General features: G+C 42.7%; 1 pseudogene; it reads left to right on the top strand.

Annotated features, from left to right (window-relative positions):
• The first annotated feature begins 4,456 nt into the window (after window positions 1–4,456).
• LOC146798434 (E3 SUMO-protein ligase KIAA1586-like) lies at window positions 4,457–6,688 on the top strand (annotated as a pseudogene).
• Window positions 6,689–23,864: the final 17,176 nt, after the last annotated feature.

Genomic DNA, 23,864 nt, shown 5'->3' with positions numbered 1-23,864 from the left:
AAACATAGGTAAAAAACATTGCTGTTTACAATGCCAATAGCTGTAACTCAAACCAATGTGAGACCTATTGCATTTCCAATTCTTGTTTTAAATGGGAGAAATTTAAAGTGAAGAAAAAATTCCATAATATGAACATTTTTGCAGAACATTTTTCTGCGCTTTTAATTTCTCCCATTTAAGAAAATGGTTGTATGTTTGTGTTATACATGTAACAGTGCCAAATATGGCAAAAGGCACGTCCGGTGCTCTAAGTACATATGCCACAGACTCTCAGTCACCCATACAAATATATCCCATTCATATGCACACATGTTCATACATCCCCGAAGACCACATCCGCATTAACACAGGTAGCAGCCCTGTGGCATAGTGCCCGTTGTCAAAGTATTTTGTTCAAACCATAGTATCTGGCTCTATGGACATGAGGCTTAAAGTCAATGAAGCTTGGCGTGGGGGTGTCTGGCAACAATGTGTGAGTTATTTAGCCTTCAGTAGCTCACAATGATTTTTACTGGTCAGAAGTAGCTCTCGCTATAGAAAAGGTTGGAGAACCCTGTGCTCGAATCAGCGAGTACTATACAACAGAAAGCTCTTCCTAATTGGACTGTTACCCGAGGAAACTCCGAGTACCACAAGTTCGGCAAAAAAGTAAGGTAGGGAAACAATTTACATATCTTTCTTGAGTTCTCAGGAAATAAGTCGTTTGTCTCAGCATGTCCAGTAGAGGGAGCTGTGATGCTAATATTGATCTTTTTATATTTACTTCTCACCGTTGTAGGGCCACAAACAAACCGCGCTAAAAAACCCAAACAAGCATCGGCACAATAAATAAGTCAGACCTTGGCAAGCAGTGCAATGCTTAATTATGTTGTATTTTAATTTATTTGAAGCATATGCCACAAAAAGAGGGGAAAAAAACCTAATCGTGGTTGCCATATATTTGAACAAAAAATGTTTACCTTTACAAAATATTTACTGATGTGGCCGTTTCACGAGTGACGTTGTTTAAATGACAAACCGTTGAGTTGTTATGTTGCGGTAACGAGTTTTTAAAGCGTGCCTGATGCCTTAAGACAGGCGTCCTCCTACTGAAAATATAGGAGCGAACAACTGGAACAGCGCTCAAGTTTGGACAATGAGACAGATTTTCAGCTTTTTTTCGATAATTTATGACAATGGCCAAAACTTGAAATAACAACGAACATTTATGCGCACCACAGTATATTATCGTTGTCTTTAACGACCGCTATGAGCATGCTCAGGCTCACATTTTTATCTAATGATTCTTTTGCCTGTCGTGACCCTCTAAAATTTGCGTCCAAAGGAATGCATTTCAAAATAAAACCCTACAGGGGATTCCATTACAGCATGTAGTTTTTAAACAAATATTTGCTAAAAAAAAAAAAAAAAGAGCATGTGTTCACTTTCTCACCGCTTTTCTCTAACAGAAGCTTGAATTGTCACTATTAAGGTCCATGTTTGGGCCTAGCTGCCCTGGTTCAAAACTACTGGGCTCGTGCGCATGCGTGTCACCACGAAGGGAACATGCTTTAAAACGGCCACAGCAGTCTATACAGTATATCGTCTGACGCACAGTTGCTCATTCTCCACCTTACGGGGATTTGGACGAGATGGTGTACAGAAGGAAGCAAAACAGATGTAAATGTGAGAAAGGGCGCTTTAATGTGACAGGTGAGTATCACAATCCAACACACTGACTGAGGCCTTTCAGACATAATATAACCTTACTAAACACACACAAGCGGGCACAAACACATACGCGCGCGCACCAACACACACACACACACACACATACATAAGCAAAGTGGCCACACTTCTTCACACTACAAAACCTTTTACTTTATCTTTTCCCAACTGGCAACACCCGAAACTTCACTCCACAACCATGCCTGTGCTGTGTCCAGACCAGGGCTTTAAGTGGGCCGGGTCTGTCCGGGTCTGAGCACCGGCAGTTTTTTTTTTGGGGCCCTCGAAACGGGTCTCTATCGGGCTCTATTTTCGTGGCTACTAAAGGTAGTACGTTCTTTATTTTTTTTCTTTTTCGGACCCGTTTTGAGGGCCCCAAAAAAAACTGCCGGTGCTCAGACTCTGCCCACTGTTGCTGCACTGTTAGGTAACCTGACCCCGTCTCCCTTCGCCATCCTCCACTTTGCTGAACTTGTTGGGAACCTATCAGCTCAGTGGTCACGGCCTGACGTCCACGGCACGACGGCATGACGTCATGCCAGGTGAGCTTTGTTGGAGGAAGGGAAATCCTTTAAGAGAGCCATTTTCTCTCGGGATTTCCCTTCTCTTCTCTTTTTCCGGCGGGAGAGCAACGTCGTGGTGGTGCCAGCGTGGGACAAATCCAGGACCAGGAGCAACGTCGTGGTGGTGCCAGCGCGGGACAAATCCAGGAGCAACGTCGAGGTGGTGGCAGCGCGGGACAAATCCAGGAGCAACGTCGAGGTGGTGCCAGCGTGGGATGCTGAAAAACTGAAGAGGCAGAGGACCCCAGGCAGCCTGCTCCAGCACGAAAACCCGACCTTCAGCATTTTCACCTGTGGAGCCCCATCCTTTCTCGGTAAGTGCAGTTTATGGCAGGTTGTGCACTATATAAATGCTAATTATAGCCCTCTGACAGTCTGTCCAAGTATTTGTTGACTCCAAGCCCTCTTCATCACCCAGAGATGGTATCCGTTGAGAGTGCTTTATGCATGCAGTCACGTGTTACTTCATCTTGCATTCCCTAAGAGGAATTGTCGTCGTCGTCGTCGTCGCCCCCCCCCCCAACCAGGAAGTAGTTTTTGTTTCGTGCAACACAGAACTGTTGTGTACTGCATACTTTGAACTGAGTGATCTGTAGAGGTGGCGAGGGCCTGTATCTGTGCTGGAGAGGTGGTGGGGGCCTGCATCTGTTCTGTAGAGGTGGTGGGGGCCTGCGTCTGTGCTGGAGAGGTGGTGGGGGCCTGGATATGTGCGGGAGAGGGGATGGGGGCCTGTATATGTGCTGGAGAATTGGTGAGGGGCTGGATATGTACAGGAGAGGGGATGGGGGCCTGTGTCTGTGCTGGGGGGTGGGGGTGGTGAGGGCCTGCTTCTGTACTGGAGAGGTGGTGAGGGCCTGTGTCTGTGCTGTAGAGGTGGCGAGGGCCTGTGTGAGGGCCTGTATCTGTGCTGGATAGGTTTTCTTAATGCTTACAGTTAATGGCGCACCTTCCCGCGCGCCCATTCCTGGCATTTTGCTCTGGTTCAGACTCCTGCCCACAGCTGCGTTCCACCATCAGAGCTGAAGAAAGGAATGGATTTGCTGATGTTGCTTCAAGCGACACCTCCTTCCAAGGTGTTCTGGCTGCAGACCACCTGAGACACATCTTTAGGTTCTGACTGAGGTGGTAGAGTTAATCCTATTCAGAGAGCTGTGGTGGATGCAATGTGGCAGCTGGATGTCAGTGCCTCAGGATATTCATTATACTGTGCAGTGATATAAAAATGTAGAAGGATGGCAATGCCTAGGAGTGTTCTTTATACTGTGCAGTGAGGTAGGAAGAGAGCAGTGCCTACGGGTACTCTTTATTCCATGCAGTGACGCAGTATGATGGCAGTGCCTCTGGATATTATTTATTCCATGCAGTGTTGCAGTAGTCTATTCTTGCTTTGTGGGTTTGTTCTGTGGGTTTAGTATTGTATGGGTTCTGGGGTAGCCTGCTACTCGCCGAAAAAGCAATTCAACACCTCGGGGGTAGCAAGTGCTATATAAATGCATACCTTTTCCCTATTCTATCCCTCCACTACCCTTCTCAATCCAAATGACTAACACATCCACCGCTCAAATTACTTTCATATATCACTATACTAATTTGCCACTAATCCTTTATGGATTTCATAGTAGCATGCTACTCGCCGAACAAGCGATGCAACCCCTCATCAGGGGTAGTAAGTGTTACATAAATCAAAATACTATACATCGGGCCTTAGCAGGGAGTATGTGTGTGAGAGAACTGTGCAGGCAGTGTGTACTGGTATCCCATGTGTGAGGCAGTGAACAAGTCCAGTGTATGCAAATCACGAAGGAGTAAGTAGACTGGAGTAGAGTACATACAGATGTACCAGTGCCATCTAAAAGACTTTTGGAGACACAGGGAAGACGTATTTTGGGATCTCCAGATCAGGAAAACCTTACAACTTCACTATACAATGAGAGATCCTTTCAGGAGCAGCACAAAATGAAGAGTAACACCTGCCTGCCAAATAGCACTCCAATTAAACATTGTTGATCACTGGAGTAAACTATTCAGTTTTTGTTGCAGATAAGAGGCTCAATATTCTATTTTCGTGACGCAAGGCCTTATCACCTGGAAACCAAAATCGGCAGAGGAAACCAGGAGAGCAAAATTTTCTTTTCTTTTTCAGATATACCAGTCCAGCCTTCAAGAAGGAAGTTGTACGTTTTACCATGGCTACTAGTAGCTTATCTGCTTCTGCTCTGAAGCGCAAGTCTATGCAGTCTTCAATGATTGACTTCCTACCGGCACTGAAGCGCCAGCGAGTTACAGGGGAGTCTTGTCCAGTACAACCAACTATTGATGAGGCTAGTCAAACTCAGCAAGAGTCTGACAGGGACAGTCCACCTTTACAAAGACTTCAATGTGTGCCAGAGAAAAAAACTGTCGAACTCCCTGACTGCTGGAACACTAAACAGTGGTATTACTTTCAGGAGGAATATAAGTGGTTGTACCTTAAGTCAGGCAATATTGGATGTTCTTCCTGTAAACGGGCTAAATCAACAGGTCTTTCAGTGCACAATAACACCCAAGGCATGCGCGTAACTAAAGTGTGGGCAGATGGCGAGGTTGGTCCTTCCGGTGACGGAAAAGCTTTTAGGCAGTAACAGCTCAGGAAGAAGATTATGGAGCATAAGGCGAGCGCTGGTCACTTGGCAGCTGAGGACATTCTTACAGCTCAGCAGAAAAATACATTTGTGGTGACAGTACACGAATGTAATGCAAAACATATGGAGAGCACATGCAGGGTATTTGACACTGCCTACTACTTGGCAAAAAAAGATCGCCCTTTCACTGACCACCCTGATCTAATTCTCCTTCAGGCAAAGAGTGGCAGTGCAATGGGCCGTGTTTTGCACAGCAATGTGACTGCAACAGAAATAATAAAACACATTGCATTGGAAATGCAACAAAGATTGGTCTGTTATATCAGACAACAAAAACCAAAGATCACAGTATTAATTGATGAGAGCACTTCTATTAGCAATGCTTCTACCTTGATCATCTACCTCCGTGGCATTTTTGGAAATGAAAGTACCCCAGTGACCATCTATTTCGGCCTTCTGGAGCTGGCAGAAACTAATGCTATTGGCGTAAAGACAGCTCTCCTAAGCTACTTTGAAAAAGTTGGACTCACAAAAAATCTGCTTCATGATATCTTGATTGCGGTATGTACTGATGGAGCAGCAGTAATGTTTGGTAAAAAAGGAGGAGTAGTAGCATTGTTGAAATCAGAATTTCCAAATCTTGTACTGACATGGCACTGTTTGGCTCACAGACTAGAACTTGCTGTGGCAGATACAGTTGATGAGGTTGCAGGGGTCAATCACTTTAAGATTTTCATGGACTCATTGTATGCCACATACAGCATGTCACCAAAAAACCAGAGAGAGCTAAATCTGGCCGCCAGCGAGGTATGTGTACAGCTTCAGAAGATAGGGAAAATGCTTGATACTAGATGGGTAGCATCCAGTTACAGATCTGTGAAAGCTGTTTGGAACTGCTTCCCTGCCTTGTGCAAACATTTTGAGAATGCTTCTAAAGACCCATCCAGACCCATAAGAGACCGGAGTAAGTATGAAGGTCTCTTGAAGAAGCTTACATCCTATTCTTTTATCAGAGATTTTGGGGTAATGTGTGATGCACTTCAAGAGCTCAAAGACTTATCCCTCTCCTTACAGAGGAGGGATATTACAATTGTTAATGCCCACAGACTTTTGGTTAGTCAAGTACGCATATTTCTAGCAATGAAGGACTCACCAGGGGAGTTTGCTTCTGCGGCTCAGAAAGCGGTGGACAAGGGCAAATTCAAGGATGTTCCTCTTTCCCATGGTAGAAGTAACTCTGTTGCCCTTAATCAAAATCAGTTTTACCAAAGTCTTTCAGTAAATATCAATAAACGATGTGCCCCTGATTCTGAGAAAGAACATATAGCCAGCTTCAGTGTGCTAGATGCAGGCAACTTGCCTTCTGGTGATGAATGCATTCTTTATGGGGAAACAGATATCCAGAAACTGTGTTCAGAATTTCAGCTGCCAGCAAGAGATACTATACCAGCTTTTAGACTTTTCAAAGATTTTGGTGGAAAGAAAACCCCTGAAGCATTAAAAAAGTTAGTAGTTTGCATGGAAACCCTGCCAGCAAGTAATGCGGATTGCGAGAGAGGTTTCAGCGCAATGAACTTAATTGCTTGTCCAACAAGGGCCTCTCTTCTTGTAGCGACCATTTCTTCATGCCTATGGATAAAACTCAATGGTCCTCCATTTGAAACATTTGACCCAAAGCTGTATGTAAAGAGTTGGCTTGCAAAAGGTAGAAGGTCTGCTGAAGAAAATTGTTGTGAGAAACCCCAGCAAAACAAACACACTGAATATCTTCGAGGGTTTTGGGGAATCTTGCAATAGATTTCTAAGTAATATAAATATTCTTTACATGTATTTTAAAGTATTTGGTATTTTTATGGGTTATACTTAATAAATATACCTTTTTGCCTATTTTATTATCCTTTGCTGGATGCGACTTCATGATTTTCTTAAGCACACAGTGCTAGTTATTTTGATTTAGACCACGCCCCTACTCGGATAGGCCACGCCCCTTCAAGACATTAACCACGCCCCTTTTAGAGCACCCCCAGTTTTTTTTTCCCACTTAAAGCACTGGTCCAGACCCCTACATCTGTTCCTCTACCTTCTGACTACTTCTGTGTACATTCATGTATGTTACTTGCTTTGTAGCTGCTTATTTTCAGGCTGCATTTTCGGCTCCACCGAGGATGTGATTGCTGTGTGGATCAGCTGACTCAAACGTTAGATGGGTGTTTGGGAAGCAGCTAGGATTTAATGGCACTTGGGATCAGGATAAAGGTAGCTTAAGTGTGGGATGCATTGAGGCAGGTTCGGACTGGTGAACCCGATTAGTGAATCAAATAGGTAAAAAAGATGCTGACAATTGCAAATAGGGCTGTTTTGAACATTTAGAAACATGTCATACAGGTGTTTTGTAAGATGTGCATGCTTTTGTCTTCCTAAAGGCAATCAATGTTTGTGGTATTATCTGGGAAATTTACAGTAAAAACACGACCAACAGATCATAATAAGGACCCACAAATCTAAAAAAAAAATTGCCCCCACACTGAACAGTCAGATCAGCCATTCGGTCACTGCCTGATTGCCCTATATGCCAGTCCGACCAGCAATGGACACAGCTTCTCCCAGTGTATCCTAATGATTTAGAGATTCATTATGGCGAGAAGGAGTTTTTTGCACCTCAGTGGTAACAGTTTGTTGAAGATGAGGGGAGACATCAGAAAGTTGCAAAAATGGTGGTCAGGGAACATCGTTAAATGGCCTAAATAGTTTCCAAGATGAGTGTGGCGCAGGACAATGAGGCCTTTGGCAATAGGCAATGCTTGGTGCATGGTTAATAGGGAGATACAGAATTTTTTGCAGGGTAGGGCTCAGAGAATTCAGCATGCAGAGACTATCTTTGAAGAGTGCCAGTTCTTTAGGTATGCCGGTGTTCATCTTTTATAATTGCGTGAGACGCTAGCCGTGTTGCTAAAGGAGGGGGCTTGACGCTAGATTTTTAGGGGTGGGGTAAAAAAAGATTGTAGGAGGAGAGTTTTGTCTGTATGGCAGGTTTACTGGTGTTCTGTGGGCCAAAGTAGTGACGGGTCTCGCTTGAGGAGGGCTAGGGGCAGGGGCGCAACTAGACCCGAACTTCAGGGGGGGCTAACACTTCCAGCCAGGGCTGACCTTAGCACTGGTCGCACACGGTGCAACAGTCTTTTTTGGTGCCCCCTCCCCTATTTCCTCTTTCTCCATGAATTCCCTAACTACCACTTACCAACAATGCACCTCATTACTCTATAGCACCTTTCTGACAAATATTTAATTTTTTCATAGCGCTACTCATAGTTTACTCACACTCAGTTCTGTGATCTGCATGGTACACGTTCTTTGTAGCAGGCACATTAACCCTCTGCGCTGTGTGGGTGGCAGGAGTGTCCATGTGAGTGCACGGTGAGCGATGCAATAGTATGAGAGTAGAATAAGAGGAGTGACTTCATGGTGAGTGAGGTGACCATATTAATTTGGGTGCAGATGTAAGTGGAGAGTGGGACGAATTAATGCACGGTTAGTGATGGGCTTGTTTGAGTGAGATTGCAGATTGAGCAGTGAGGGGGACATGTGAGTGAAGTGTCACATGAGTGCAGAATGAGTAGTGTGCTCGTGTGACTGCAGCGTGAGGTACAGGTGAACAGTGCAAGTGCATTGTGAGTGCAGAGTCATCACTGTAAGTGTAGGGTGAGCGGGTGAATGGTGTGAGTGCATGGTGATCAGTATGAGTGCATTGTGATCGCTATGAGTGCAGGGTGAGCGTGAAAGTGAAGGACAAGAATGAGGAGTGAGTTGTCTGAATGCAGTGTGCATTCCAGACAATTGAAGTAACTCAGCATGTTATTGACGGAGGCTTAGGGTTTCCGATATAAGTTAAACTATTGCTATTATGCAGGGCTTTAAGTGGGATGGAAAAACAAAGTGGGTCTCTCAAAGGGGCGTGGCCCGTACAATTAAGGGCGTGGCTTAAAACATTTATGCTAAAAATCTGTGCTCAGCATCATGTGCCGCCCGACTGGTATGTCGCTGCTTCTGTTATTGCCCTCCCATAAATAACGTTACACCTACATCAAGCCAGGACTATTGGCTTTGTCAAAGGTTGCTAGTTGCATAAGATAATTATACCTTGAAAAATAAGGAGAGGGACTCGTATGTTCCAAATGGACAGAGCACCAATAACCAGAAAGTTAAGTAAAGTGATCCCTTTGAAAATGCTCATCACAATATACACACACTTATTCACCACGACCTTTCACTCATACACTGGGTCCCATAAATACTACACTCAGGATGCTAAAGCACTTATAAAAATATTTAATAAATCAAGATGCAACAACAATTTTTCTTAACCCTTAACTCATATTTCAAAGGACCAAATTACCGATTTCAGAACATATCAGGCTATATAATAACCTCTCCTTAGTCCCCACAGAATCCATAAGTACTTCAAACATCCCTATTTTGGTTTAGTTACCATTTAACGCCCATGTGTAACACCATTCATCCTCACTCATAACTCCATTATCATACATTTCACCATCCTCTTGACAACTCACCGGTGCAATAGCGCTCAGTAGATAGTTGTTTCAGTATTGATTCTTTTGGGTGGTTCACCACTAGTTCAATGGTCTCTAAATAAAAAACATGAGGATGGAGGTTATTTATTTTTAACAATCTCACCTTTTATGATTAAGTTGGTACATTGGTGTATTACTAAATTATATTAATACACCAATGATATTCTGTGTCTAAAGTGTATATCCATGCCTATATTTTAGCTACGGATACGCGCTCTGGGAATTTAACAAACCCCTGTGGCTAAGTGTACCACTTACTCATAACTGGTGAGATCGTTAAAAATAAATAACCTTAATGATTTGGGTTGAAAATGTGTGCTCTCTGGGACAAACAAATCCTTTCTTCATACCCAGGTGTTGCTGTGAAAAGTATTGATTGAACAGCAGAGAACCCCAGGTTGGGAGACAGTGGAGATCCATAGGTAATGGAATGGAAATATCAGGGATACTGGACAGTCCTGATTATGTTTAAGCATGAAGAGAAATCAAACATGTTTTCCTAAAAAATAAGATTCCATCTCATGTTTTTTATTTAGAGACCATTGAACTAGTGGTGAACCACCCAAAATAATCCATACTGAAACAACTATCTACTGAGTGCTATTGCACCAGTGAGTTGTCAAGAGGATGGTGAAATGTATGATGATGGAGTTATGAGTGAGGTTGAATGGTGTTACACATGGGCGTTAAATGGTAACTAAACCAAAGTAGGGATGTTTGAAGCACTTATTGATTCTGTGGGGACTAAGGAGAGGTTATTATATAGCCTGATATGTTTTGAAATCGGTAATTTGATCCTTTGAAATATGAGTTAAGGGTTAAGAAAAATTGTTGTCGCATCTCAGTTTTTCATTTGTTCTACTATGATTGTGTTAGACAAAGGGTGTAAACCTTTTTATGAACATATTTTTCTTTCGACTTAGAATAAAGAATTGAGTGTTTGTACCATTTTAATGATGGAAAGGAGTGAATTAAACATATTGTCCTCAAGAAGGTGGCTTAATCAAGGCTACGCCACCGAAACGTGTTGACGCCAAAATTTGTTTGTTAAATTTGTTAAAAGACAGCAATAAGAGAGAGGAGTTGGCCTAACGGCTAGGGCGGTCGACCTCGAATCTGGGGAACTGGGTTCGAGTCTCGGCAATGATGCTGAACATCCTGTGATTCTGGGCAAATCACTTAATCTCCCGTGCCTAACAAAAATGAATCTGTGTCCTTATGCAACGTAACTGGTGCTATGTAAAGCGCTATGATACCCGATTCGGGTCAAGTTCGTGCTATACAAAACTCTGCCAGACGAGGACAGGATAGTAGCAACCCTGCACAGTTGTGAATATTATCGTAAATTAACAGCTATAAGACAAATATAACTGTCTCAAATTTTCCTTTCCAAGGAGTGGGTAGTAAAATGAATTTGTATAACTGTGATGTATAGGATTTTAATATGTTATGTATGTCTTTTTTTAAACTGCTGATTTGCACAAATTTGTATGCATTATTGTAGTACTGTTAATTAAAAATATTGATTTATTAAATATTTTTATAAGGGCTTTGGCATCTTGGCTGTAGTATTTATGGGACCCAGTGTATGAGTGAAAGGTCGTGGTGAATAAGTGCATGGATATTGTGATAAGCATTTTCTAAGGGAACACTTTTCTTAACTTTCTTTTTAAGATAATTATACTACATGCATACATACAACTATGGCTTTGTTGCATATAATATTGAAAATGCTTTAGTTCTTACGCAATAAGTTATGGCGTAATGGCTAGAGCTGCCAAGTTTGGAGCTAAGGAAGCAGGTTTGAGTCTCAGTGTCGGCTCAACACCCTGTGTTTCTGGGCAAATCACTCAATCGTCCGTGCCTACCAAAACATAAATGAAGATGTCCTTGTTGGTGCTCATGTAAAGCACTTTGAGCTAGCAAAACAGAACTGCAAAAGAATAAAAGTTACATCAAAACAGTGAACTGCTGCAGAGTTAAGATTTTTTGGTCCATTCTGAGTGTGTGGGTGAAAATGGAGAGCCTGATAGGAACCCGTCTCGGCACCTGCTTTCAACAACTGCGGGTGCTGAGCACTCGCTGGATCCAGCCCACTTAAAGCCCTGCTATTATGGCATTAATCAGGGATCGAGGGTGGAGGAAATAATTGATTTGCAGATCCTGCAGCAGACTTCCACTCTTATGATTAGGGTCGCCAGCTCAGTATCTTGATGTCCCAGATGGTACAAAAATAAGCAGTCACCTAAAGCTGTATTTTCAGCACTTATCTGTGCATACTTCGAACAGCAAATATAAATAGAAAGCACTTTTACGTGTTCTAGGGCTGCCTTAATGATCCATGACTGATAATTAGAGGGAACAAAGACAGAGAAGTCACATTACAAATGAATACATATTTTTTTAAAGTTATAACCCTATTTACTGTCAAGACAAGGTCTTTGCAGGCCCTTTAAACAACACAATTGGCATTTTTCTTAAGGTGACCCTACTTTATATTCTTTTTCATGAAATACATTCTCACACTACGGCAGTCAATGTAAAATATGGATGTAAGGAAAAGGCAGAGTGGGGGCCCAGCGGGTACTGGAACCAGAAAAAAAATGAAGCCTTGATAACCCGTTCACAACAGTATGTAAAAATGCAAATGGTCTGTAAAGACCTGTGAAAAAATGGGCGTACCGTAGATAAGACTCCAGACACTGCGCACCCAAGCCCACAGCAACTCGAGCTCCAGAAGCCCGGCCTGAGACACACCAGTGGGGGAGCTGAAGCCCTTTTAACCCTATAGGCGTTGCGCGCCTCGCTAGGGTCAAGGACCATGGGATGAAGAGACTAAGGTTGTTGAAGCACAGCCCTTTCAAGCCTTGTGTACCTACTAAAAAAATTTGATTGCTATCTCCTCAGAAACAATTAGATCCCCATCTCCCCAGATCCCTAATCTTTTTGACTTTTGTTGTTGCCCCAATCCTAAACAAATGGGTCCCAAACTTCCAATCAGACAAGCCCAACGTAACTAATATTTTGCACAAAATCTTTAATAGGTGAAAACCTGCTTTGTTGATCAATTAGTATGTCCAGAAACATGTGCTCCTTACCCTTAACCAACTTCCAGAAATGGTGCCTGCACACAATTGGGAAAATAAATCTTGCTGAAACCTATTTTACCCCTCCCTCTCTGATCAGTTTTCAATCTTCTCAGCCATGCCCCAGTCTCATCCTCTTTAACGAGAACATCTTGGCTCAGAAGCCCAACACCTCATTTACCCTATAATAATTCTGATACCCTGAATGCCTCAACTCTAATAAGACACATACTGCCCAAGGCATGTATTATGCTTTGCAACAGAGACAAGGTGATCGGACACCAAATTCTCTCCTGACCCTTAAACTTCCAAGACCACCCTTCTAAATTTCCAATACTCACCTCATGTGCTGAGGGGTCATAGCCCAAAACAATTTACCATAAAAATGTATGCCACTTTACATGCTATGGTCACTGACAGAAAGCCCATATTAAGCATGAGATTATAAAGTCCGCTACCTCCACCTGCCACCTTTCAAATGGACACTCATTTGACAACTATGGTTTCACCCCTATAGCCATAACTATCTGCATGCTTGTCTGTTCGAGGGTCACAAAGAAATCCTGATCAGCTGCAACACCCTCACTTACCTATTTGCAGCAGCCCTGTCTTGCGTGCATCTGCTCCCCACGCCAGACTAAAGAAGCTTCTAAACGGTGAACAAAATGACAAATCCACAATTTCATTGTCAACCCCTAGCACATGCCTCACTTGAAACACAATATTTTATAATGCTAATAGCCCAGCACAAAAACCTAAGTAAGCTGCAAAACCTTCAGTTCCTGACCGACTGCCAGCTAAGTATTTCCATCACCTTCATGTTCGTATTGTTTCGACAGTCTTGTCTCCAAAGAACCAATACCACCAACAAAGGGAAAAACTCCAGTAGCCAATAGTCCCTTCTTATTGCTTCCACATTTATGGCCATTGCTCCACACTCCACATTCCTTGCCAGAATAAACCAAAACCACCACCTGCTGAAGGATATAAAAATATTTGCACAATCCATTCCACCTGATCGCCAATAGACCACAAAGTAACACCCCTGAAGTTGTTCAGAAAGACTTCTCACACTTGTAGGTCAGCTTTAACACCAGTGGACAGCTTACTTCTACAGTGGGGCAAGTATTCCACCGATAATGCCAAGCCAAGCCCCCTACAAAACACCCTTCATGCTCTCACCATCTGATATGCAAAGTGCAGATGCCCCAGCAATACCTGTTGAGACAAAGCTTCCACTTTCTTACACACCAACATCTTCTCGAGTATCTGTGACATCATATTTCTTTTGGCGATTGGTAATCTCCCCTCCTTTACCACTGAATCCAGCCCAAGCCCAAAGGTTGTCTATGTTGTAACCAGACCTACTGTCTTCTCAAGAGCCAACAGCACCTCTGAGTATTTCATTAACTTTTTGAAAGTTCCCCAACGCCAGGCTAGAGGTGGCCACTTCTTTTCAGCCAATAAAAAAATATTGTAAAAAAAATAATAAGGCATTGACTTCTAAACTTCTCATACCGTGAATACGAAATAGAACAATGCACTGGCAATGTCATATCTACAAACATCTGCCCTTGAAACTAACTGTACTTCCACCAACTCATAGTTATCTGGATGCACTCATAGTAGCTGAAAGGCCGATTTAAAATCACATTTAGCAATAAAAGCCCCTTACCCCATCTCCTGATAAGCTCCACCATATTATCAACTACTGAGGCAAAAGGGCACATAGCTCAGCTCCTCTGAAATAAAATTATTCAGAGACAACTCTACTGCCCACAAAGGATGCTGAATCAAGCATATCTCCACAATTCTTTATTGTGAACCTCCCAAAGGAAAATAATCAAAACCTCTTTCAGTCAGTATTCAAATGGGCCCTCCATTCTCCCTTCTTCCAATTCATTACTCAATTTCATTCCACCCACCTCTTGGTGTTTCTTAGATAAAAGTACGTTTTCCGCCCTTCTCTATAATCTAGGCCCTTCACAGCCCAACTGGAAAACTTGGCACAGAGGTGCTGCCAAATGGATTGATCTGATTGTTTTTTGGGGCAGATTAATTGATGACGTGTTGGTAATTTGGAGAGGAACTGCAATTGAATTGGAAGAGTATGTAGGTTACTTGAATCAGAATGATTTTAATGTCAAGTTCACAGCATGTCATCATTGCAATAGAATCTCATATTTGGACGTAGAATTATTTGTACAAGACAACAGGATTCAAAGTAAATTGTTTAGAAAGGACACAGCTTCTAATTCTATTTTGAGGGCAGACAGTGCTCATCCCAGATGAGTTATTGAGGGGATTCCGTATGGTGAAATGATCAGATTGAGACGGAACTGCAGTCAGGATAAAGACTTTGTGACAGGGCTGACCGATTTACAAGACCGGTTAAGGAATAGAGGTTACTCGAAACAGAGTTTAGCTACTGCCAGGACGAAAATGGAGGGGATTTCAAGGGTGAGAACGTTGGTAACAACCAAGAGGTCAAGTTCAAAGGAAAGACTGGCATTCATATCAACCTTTAGCAATGAAAAGAGTCAGATTTACAAGATTTTAAATAGGAATTGGGATTTGCTTAAAGGAGTGCCAGGTTTAGTAGGGGTGATCTCGGAGAAACCGATGATTTCAAATAGAACCTGCCCGAACATAGGTAGCATTATTACCAGGAATTATGTTGAAAAATTGGAGGACAAAGGAGAAAAAAATTGGCTACCCATGCCTCCGAAAGGTTTCTATACATGCAATAATTGCAGCATTTGTGATTTAGGTCTGAACCGGACGCGATCATTCCAGTACAATACAGTGAGATCATGGCGTATAAATGAGTTTATTAATTGCAACAGTACAGCGGTAGTATATGTTATAGTATGCAACTGCTCAAAGATATACATTGGGAGCACTAAGCGTGTACTTAAATTAAGTATACAGGAACATAGGAGGTCGATTGTAAACAAGGACATGAAATCCCCGATTTATCAACACATGTTTGTAGAGCATAAAGAAAAGTTGTCTTTCAGGTTCCATGGGTTGCAAAGAATCACACAGAGTTCAAGGGGAGGCGACATAGAGCTATATTTAAGACAGCAGGAGGCGAGATGGATTAGCCGGTGCAGAGCAGTAAGCTCGGGTTTGAATAGTGATCATGAGCTACATTATTTTTTAATTTGAGGGAGTAAAAACCCGATTTATTAGGAAAAGTTGAACTGCTGGAATTTTCGTTGGAAGAACGTGGCATGGTTGAATTGCGCATAGGATAATACATGTGATGCTTATATTAGTGGATTGATCTAGGAAAGTTGATAGCTCAATAGGAACAGTGAGAATAGAAACAAGATCTAGGGGGAAGGTAGTGAGTTCGAGTCTTGAGGACGCCGAATAGAATTTTTAATCTGGAATCATCCAGGAAAACTGGTTTAATAATTAAGAACCACAAAACCCCCCTCCTTTTTTTGGAGAATTTTTCGGAGATTAAATAATATTTTTCGAAAAGTTGTAGAATTGTTTTTTGTATAGGCAAGGATTTTGGTTGCGGATTCTTTTACACGTTTGCTTGGGTTTTAAGAGAGGATCGTTTATAGCGTAATATAAAGAATGATGACATAATGAATTGGCAGGGTGGTGAGTTCGATCCTTGAGGAGGGCTAAACCGAACTGGATTGGAAAAAGGGTAATAGTTCTGATTAGAACAATCAGCAAAGAATAAACGTTAGAGTTAGAATTTTTCTAATTGGATTGGAGCGATCTAGAATATTAGCTTTTTATTCAGGGATATGAAATGTTATGCAGTATTCGGTTGACGGACTAGAGAGGGAACTGATTTATGCTAATTAGGGTTTAGAATGGAGTGATTTCATTGGTTAAAAATCGCTTTTCAACACTAGCGTTGTTTGGTCAATGGTGGTGAATGGACCAGAGAGGGAACTGATTTATGATAACCAGGGTTTAGAATGGAGTAATTGCATTGGTTAAAAATCGTTTTCCAACACCAGCGTTGATTGGTTAATGGAGGCTTTTTAAGACAGTACTTCGGGCATGAACTTCACCGACGGGATTTATTGAGCCCCGGGCAGAAGAGAAGGTCTTTGAGATATAACGCTCTTGGTGAGTTGCGTGAAAGGACGTTATTGTTGTCATAAGGGATATTGGGCAGACGTTAGAGGATATTATGTGGCATTATATGAAAGCCTAATATGTGGCGTTTTTTTAATTATTTTAGCTATGATTATATTCGGAAGTTGTTGGCATTTTGGATGAATTTTGCCTTTTATTAGAGGCATTTAACTTATGTTGAGAAAGGTACGTTGTTCTTAATTCATGATGACTGTCTTGTGTTTTAAAAAAAAAAAAAATTACAAAAGTTAAAAATAGGTGGAGAATGATTGATATTTTTGTTTTCTATAGATTGGTTATAATTTCTGAGACAAGGACTGTTTTTCACATATCGTATTGATATCCATGATAGTTTTTGGTGAGTATAGATCACCTAGGGCTATGGTTGCATGGGGAAGTCATGGAGAGAGAGAAGTTCAACATACAAATTTTGCTGTCTAACTTGTATATAGATAACACTGGTGGGAAGATGGATCCAATAGTTGAAGAAACGTGGGTGCAACAAGAAAAAGCTGGGGGTAATAATTTCAGTACTCACATGGTCCAAGAATTGTCTGTAAAATTAGCATATGTGCGTCCTCTTGAACTCTGAATCAATAAAATCTGAGGTTTGATATGAAAAATTGTTTGAGGTTGAAAAGCTTCAGGTGAATTAGGAAGTAGAAGATGTATAGTCGATAGGTGTTGCCTAGTGCAATATAAATTATGGGTTCAACAAACATTGTAATATAGTAAAATCAAGTGAGAATAGAGTGAATTCCTGTATTTGAAAAAGAAAAATTGTTTTTGTATTGTTCATATTATTTTGTAAAAACTTGTTTTTCTGTTTCTTTTGAACTCTTTACAGCCCTGAGGAAGTCCTAAGGGTAGGACGAAACGCGTTGGCTTAACAAGGGCTAAGAGGTTGATAAAGTTTTGTGAAATGTATTTGGAAGCCCAATATTTTGTGAATTATTGAATCATCATCAATTGAAGATTCCACGTTTGTGGAAAATAAAGAAATTTAGAAGACAGAAGACTAGAGTTCACGGACCTTTTTATGGTGTTCCTTCCTCACAATATTTGATGTTTACTTTCCTAATCACATCTATATATGAAAGAAGCCACTCTGCTTTTTTTTAGTTTTTACCATACACACAAGTGTAAATAAAAATACTAGCATCCAACTGCAATAGCCGTAGGCATGTTCCGATAGCTCAAACTCCTCCTACTTGTACCCTCCATTTGCTCTCACCTTCCAGTGCAACAGTTTGACAATCGCCACATATTTGCTCTTCCATATTTTTTTCTTTGCTATTAAATGCACACCCACTGGTTTAGTGACTTGCATCTATGGCAGCTTCTTGAGCTTCTCCTTCATTTTGCCTGCTCCTTCTCTCCTCCATTACCAGCCATATCATTACCAACCCGTTTTTGCTCTCCATCCTTTTTATTGCTCTCTTTTGTGGTTGGCTGGTCCTTCCCAAGCCCTTTGTCCAAAAAACACGTATTCTTCCTAAAATGCCCTTCCTCTCCATATTCATTACATCAAGCTCAACTCCAACAGATATTGCCCTCTTATCACACCCTTTTGCCCCCTTGTATAACCACTCTCTTTCCCTAAACCTGTTCTAAATGTTGCAGCTCTCTCATTGGCCTTCCACCCAACCATGAATATCCTGCCATGTGCCTTGGTCATCTATCATACCCCATATTTGGGAGCCACAGGGCAGACGTGTTGCTGGGCCCCATCTGTGGAGATTGCGGTCATTTGCCACCAGTGTCCTGTGATACACCCTTCCATGGCTCTACAAACTGGGCCAAGTGGTAACCCCTCCACACTTGACTATCAGGGTAAGGAGGGCAAGCAGTCACAAGCTTCACAGGGAGGTAGTGTGGAGTTTCTGTGCTAGCACTCCAAAATCAGTCAAAAGACACAAATATATTTGTAGTCCAGCCACAGGCTTCTCATTTAAGAAAGAGAAAGTACTACATAATCCATCTTAGCATACAGGGCAATGATCCTGAGTAAAATTCTCCCTTGTGGCGATGCACCCGCCGAGTCCAAATGGAGCTAGTTCCCACTACGGTGACCCGTTGATGTCTGGTCCCTGCAAGAAGTTAGATAAAAGCATTATTTAATCTCATGTACAGTCTCAATTTTCTCTCCACTAGTCATATTCACATTCAGTTCACTGTTTCTTTCAGTTCTTAACCCTGGTAGTATAGCAAGTATACAACTTGACTTTTCCTCACTCCTCTGAAGCAGATTTGATTGCCTCTCCGCACTTCTGCATGTGTGTGCTGCAGGGTGTAGATTGTCCCATAAGGCCACTAAGTAAGTTAGATGGGCCTCATCTGTTTACAGAGTGGATATGGCGTTATCACCAGAGCTGCCGAACATGCAACGAGGGAACCAGGTTTGAGTCTCTGAATGGGCTCAACATCCTGTAATTCTGGGCAAATCACTTAATCTACCCATACCTAAAAAATACTGAATGTGACCATGTGTAATGTAACTGGTGCTCATGTAAAGCAGTCCAATACCTTTGGGTCCAGTTTGCGCTATATAAAACTTCAATGGACAAATAAATCAAAATAAATCACATGGCTTAGCCTCAGTGCTGGAAGACAGTGCAGGTCTGGCTGCTGCGGCTGCTTTCAACAAAGGGTCAGTTTTCGGGCCGCCTGGGTTGATGAAGGTAGAGGCAGCAATGATCAGGCTGACTCAGTAAACATGGCAGATATGCCGGTGACCTGGCCGATAGGTAGTTGCAGCCCGATCAGGCTAATGCAATAACCAAAGCAGATGCAACCCCAATGGGCCAACAGGCAGCACTACTTGAAGTCATTCCAAACAGAAATCAGTTGTGAGAGCCCATGGGGACCTACAGCATGAGACATTCCTAGCTGTGAGCACAAGCTAGCCTGATAAGCTCCACAATATCACCGACTGAGGCAAAGTGCACAGAACTCAGCTCTTCTGAAATAAGATTATTCAGAGACAACTCTACTGACCACAAAGGATGCTGAATCAAGCATATCTCCATAGTTCTTTATTTGGAACCTCACAAAGGAAAATAATCAAAACCTCTACCAGCCAGTATTCAAATGGAGCCTCGATTCTTGCTTCTTCCAATTAATTACTCAACTTCTATCCACCCATCTCTTGGTGTTCCTTAGATGAAAGTAAGTTTTCTGCCCTTCTCTTTCATCCAGGCCCTTCACAGCCCAACTGAAAACCTTGGCAAGCTCCCTCTGGATGGCGCTTAAGACTGCTTCCTTCACTTTGCAGGTAAGAAGACTTCTAGGTACTTTAGACAAATCCTCAGGTCCTCCAACAGAAGTGCAAACTTTGAGGGAAGCCCCCTTACCTCTGAATGACTGACTACCAGGTAGACACCTGTCCTGGCCACACAGAAGTCCATCAAGTAATCAGCAGAGCACTTCCTTCCCTGCTCTTAAAGCACTTGGAACTGGAATGCGTTGGGGTGGTTTGGGTTCTTTTTTTAAATATATATATACACGTTTTTTAGTTAGGAGATATGTGTCAACTGTCTCAAACTAAACAACCTATTTGGGGTGGTTCTCCTTTCAGATGCCCTACTCGGGCTGCTTTCCAGACACAATCTTTGTGTAGAGTGATGTTTCTCAGGTCAAGGAACACTATGGCTGTCTTCAGACACCGACAATACAAGCGCAGTGAAGTGTGAGATTTCTGCACCTGGCTGTCATCCCAAATGAAGCAGTAAACAGAGGTGCAGAAAAGGCCTAACCTAGAAACGTCCTCACCATACACAACAGAACCTGGAATTCCACTCCTGTCTTCTACAATCAACCAAATGACAGTGCTTAGGAATAGCTAAGCAGTAACCCCTTGCTAACAAAAGGCCTCATGGATTGTCTAAGAGTAGCTCTGTCTTCATACTCCTCACTTCATTGTCTACATCTCCACATACTCCTCCCTTCATTGTCTACATCTCCACTCCTGCCACAAGAATGCAGGCAATACACTTCCAGTGATTGGTAGAGCTGTCCTCACCCTCCATCTTGTCCTGTGCTAGGCCAGAAGTATGCACAAAGGACTGCACTGACCTCAGTACTTTGGCATAGTCACAGACATAATCCTCTCACTGTACATGTACTACTCAAAGTGTACTTGCACTAAAAAAAACACACAGGTTGCAACCACAAGGTTCTTGGTATACACATAACAGTGGACCTTTACACAAGCAGCGCTGGTAGGCCTCACTCCCAAAGGTGCAGATAAAAAGTCAGGTTACACTATTACTCCTCCAAACCATAATATGCTGCCCCCACTGGTTTGTGCACTAGACCCATGTCAGGGACAGTAGTCCTCTTCCACAATGAGAAAATGCTTGGAGTGCCCCTCCAGGCTACTGTAAAGGCTGGGGACCTCAAATGGTCAGAGACAGGCCTAGGGTTCTGTGCACATGCTTAGAAAATAAAACATGGTAGAACACGCCTGTCTACCATGTAGGTCGCATTCCTATCCTAACAGCCTTTCATTCCTTTAATCTGCTCCTTTTTCCATCTCACAGCCCCATCTCCATGTTGCCTACCACTAGCCATCCTGACCCCTGACTCCCCATCTTGATACCCATTTTTATGTTCACCCCATTCATTACCCCCTCTCATAATCACCAACTAACTCCTGTAGTGCCAAAGTGGCATGACTCCACACCTCCTCGTGTGTCACCTACCCCACATTGCTCTGTACCACTATCCTTTGCGCCCTCTTTAACACTGTCCCTGATAACCCACCTTTCATCAAAAATTACCTGGTAGAAAATGTCTCTTTTATCATGATCATTACCTTTTGTTTTGGACTGATTCTGGTGGTTTTTGGAATTTGTATGCTGGGACCCTGCTACCCAGACCTCAGTGCATGTGCTCTGGCCCAAAACAATGTGGTGAATTGGTTAAAATCCTGATTGGCATATTTAACTTGCATAGAAATTCCAACTATGTAGTACCCTGTGTACCTAGGGCCTGTAGGTTAAATGTCACTGGAGGCCTGCAGCACTTATTGTGCCACCACTAATGTGACCATGCAAAACATAAATCTAGGCCTGCTATAGCAGCCCAGCTGGTCAGTTTTAAACTACCATTGTGAACTCCTAACATCACCCTTTTGAATAGTAGTAAGTCACCCAAAAATAGGGCTTATCACATCTAAGGCAGAGTGAATAGTATTTAAAAGTAGGACATATGAATTCAATATTTGTACATGGCCTTACAGTGAAAAGGGCCCTAAATGTTATTTTCACTGTAGCAAGGCTAGCTGTGCCATAAGAAACACTTGGTTACTTTATTACGCTGAATAAAGCTAACTTCAGATTGGCACTCACTAGAATAATACTACAAATACTCATTTATTATAGTTACACAAAACCCATCTTAACGCTAAAGTCGAATTTTGTGTAACTATATCAGAAATAGCGACTTTAGAAAGTCACAATTTTCCTGGGACAGTTCTGTGGAAGACTTTTCAGAGTGAATCCCCAACTGTCACCTAGTATCTTCCTGGCCCCCTGTAAGGAGGTGTGAATGGCTCACAGGGAAGGGAACAAAAGCGCCTTGAGTGGGAGGGGATGTGACCTACTCCTGACAAAGTTGTCTGGAAGATGTGCCGCCAACTGCACAAGCTTCAAAGAGGCAGCCAATGTCACAGGCAGATGTAACTCACTCCTCGGTCTGCACTTTCCATTGTCCAAGTAGTCAGGCCGGCACCAATCCCAATGAGGGAAAACCCTATTCCAGACTGATTTGCAGGGGGAGTTTCTAATTTTCCCAGACATACATCAGGGGTGTGCCCAGAGCTCAACCAAAGGAAAAAAAAATTCTGCCAAGTTGAATTTTGACAGAGCAGTGCACTGTGGAATTGTTTAGGGCCAATCCCCCCGCCCCCCCCCCCCCGGCAAATAATGTTAAAGTGGGTAGGGTTGCCTCTGGAGACGTTTTCCTTATTGGTCATTGAGTCTTTCACACCCATCAGCTAATGACAGGCATTAATGTGGGTACTTTCTTCCGAACACATCTGGACCTGTGGAAGACAGGATAAAGGCTGCACCTGCTGTTGAAATTGTGGAGAGACCCAAAGGACTGTACCTGCTCCCACTTGTACCCAGGACAAAGAAGTGGACTCCAAGAGTCAGTTGGCTGGTCTCCCGTTAAGCTACAAGGCCAAAAAAAGCTGCAAGAACCCTCCTTTTTCCAAGAACCCAGCTGACCATTTGAAACTGGACCCTGCAGGTGGCTTCTGGGACAGTGGGTCCTAACCTCCAAGTGATGCCCACAAGGACCTGAACCCTTGGCTGTCATTAGAGTGTACTGTGATCCTACAACCTGCACAACTAGACACTTAAGAACTTTCCATTCAGAGAACCAGTATAGACCGGGACTGACGCCCAAGCCGCAGTCGCCGATGTTAAATCGCCTGTTGGATCCAACTCTCCAGTTTTCCCAGTTGAAAGGATTTCAACTTAAAAAAGAGTTTCTAGGAATTTAGGGGGACTTCACAGAGGCTGAGATTGAACAGCATCCAACCACTGATGGACCTTCCTGGATAAAGATTCTGGATTGGCCTGCTCTGAGCTTCCCGCAGTCATTGACGACTGTGCCAAGAGTCCCACTGGAGCCAAGGCTCACACAAACGACACATGCTTCATGAGGCTGCCGTTGTTGAGACCTCCTTCAGACCCAGCCTGCAGCTAGACCCGCAGACGATCTGCCGACAAGAACTTTGCTCCAGAAAATCTTCTAAGTTAAAAGGTAAACTTTCCTCTGGGACAAACCTTGTCTCTGTACCTAACCAGCAGATCACGGTCATCCTTGACGTTTGCTATTTTGACTTAAAACATCTAAAATGATATCCCCGGTTCCCTACATCTGTTTTTCGTAATTTTAGTGTCTACTTGTTCAATAAATGTTACTCTATTTTATTGTGTTACTTGTTCAATAAATGTTACTCTATTTTATTGTGTTATGTTTTCTGCTTTTTAATTGTGTTTTGGTATCGATAAAGGGTTTACACTTTTCTCCTAAGTTAAGCCTGTCTGCTCTGTGCTACAGCTACCAAGGGTTGAGCTCAGGTTTAAATGATTGAGGCCTAACTGGACCTGGTGCAGAATTGGGACATTATTATTTGGTGAGGACTCATTCCAACTAATAATCCACTCCCGC

This window comes from Triturus cristatus, chromosome 9 (genome assembly GCF_964204655.1).
Source record: "Triturus cristatus chromosome 9, aTriCri1.1, whole genome shotgun sequence".
NCBI lineage: Eukaryota > Metazoa > Chordata > Amphibia > Caudata > Salamandridae > Triturus > Triturus cristatus.
This window is presented reverse-complemented; position numbering and strand designations above follow the sequence as displayed.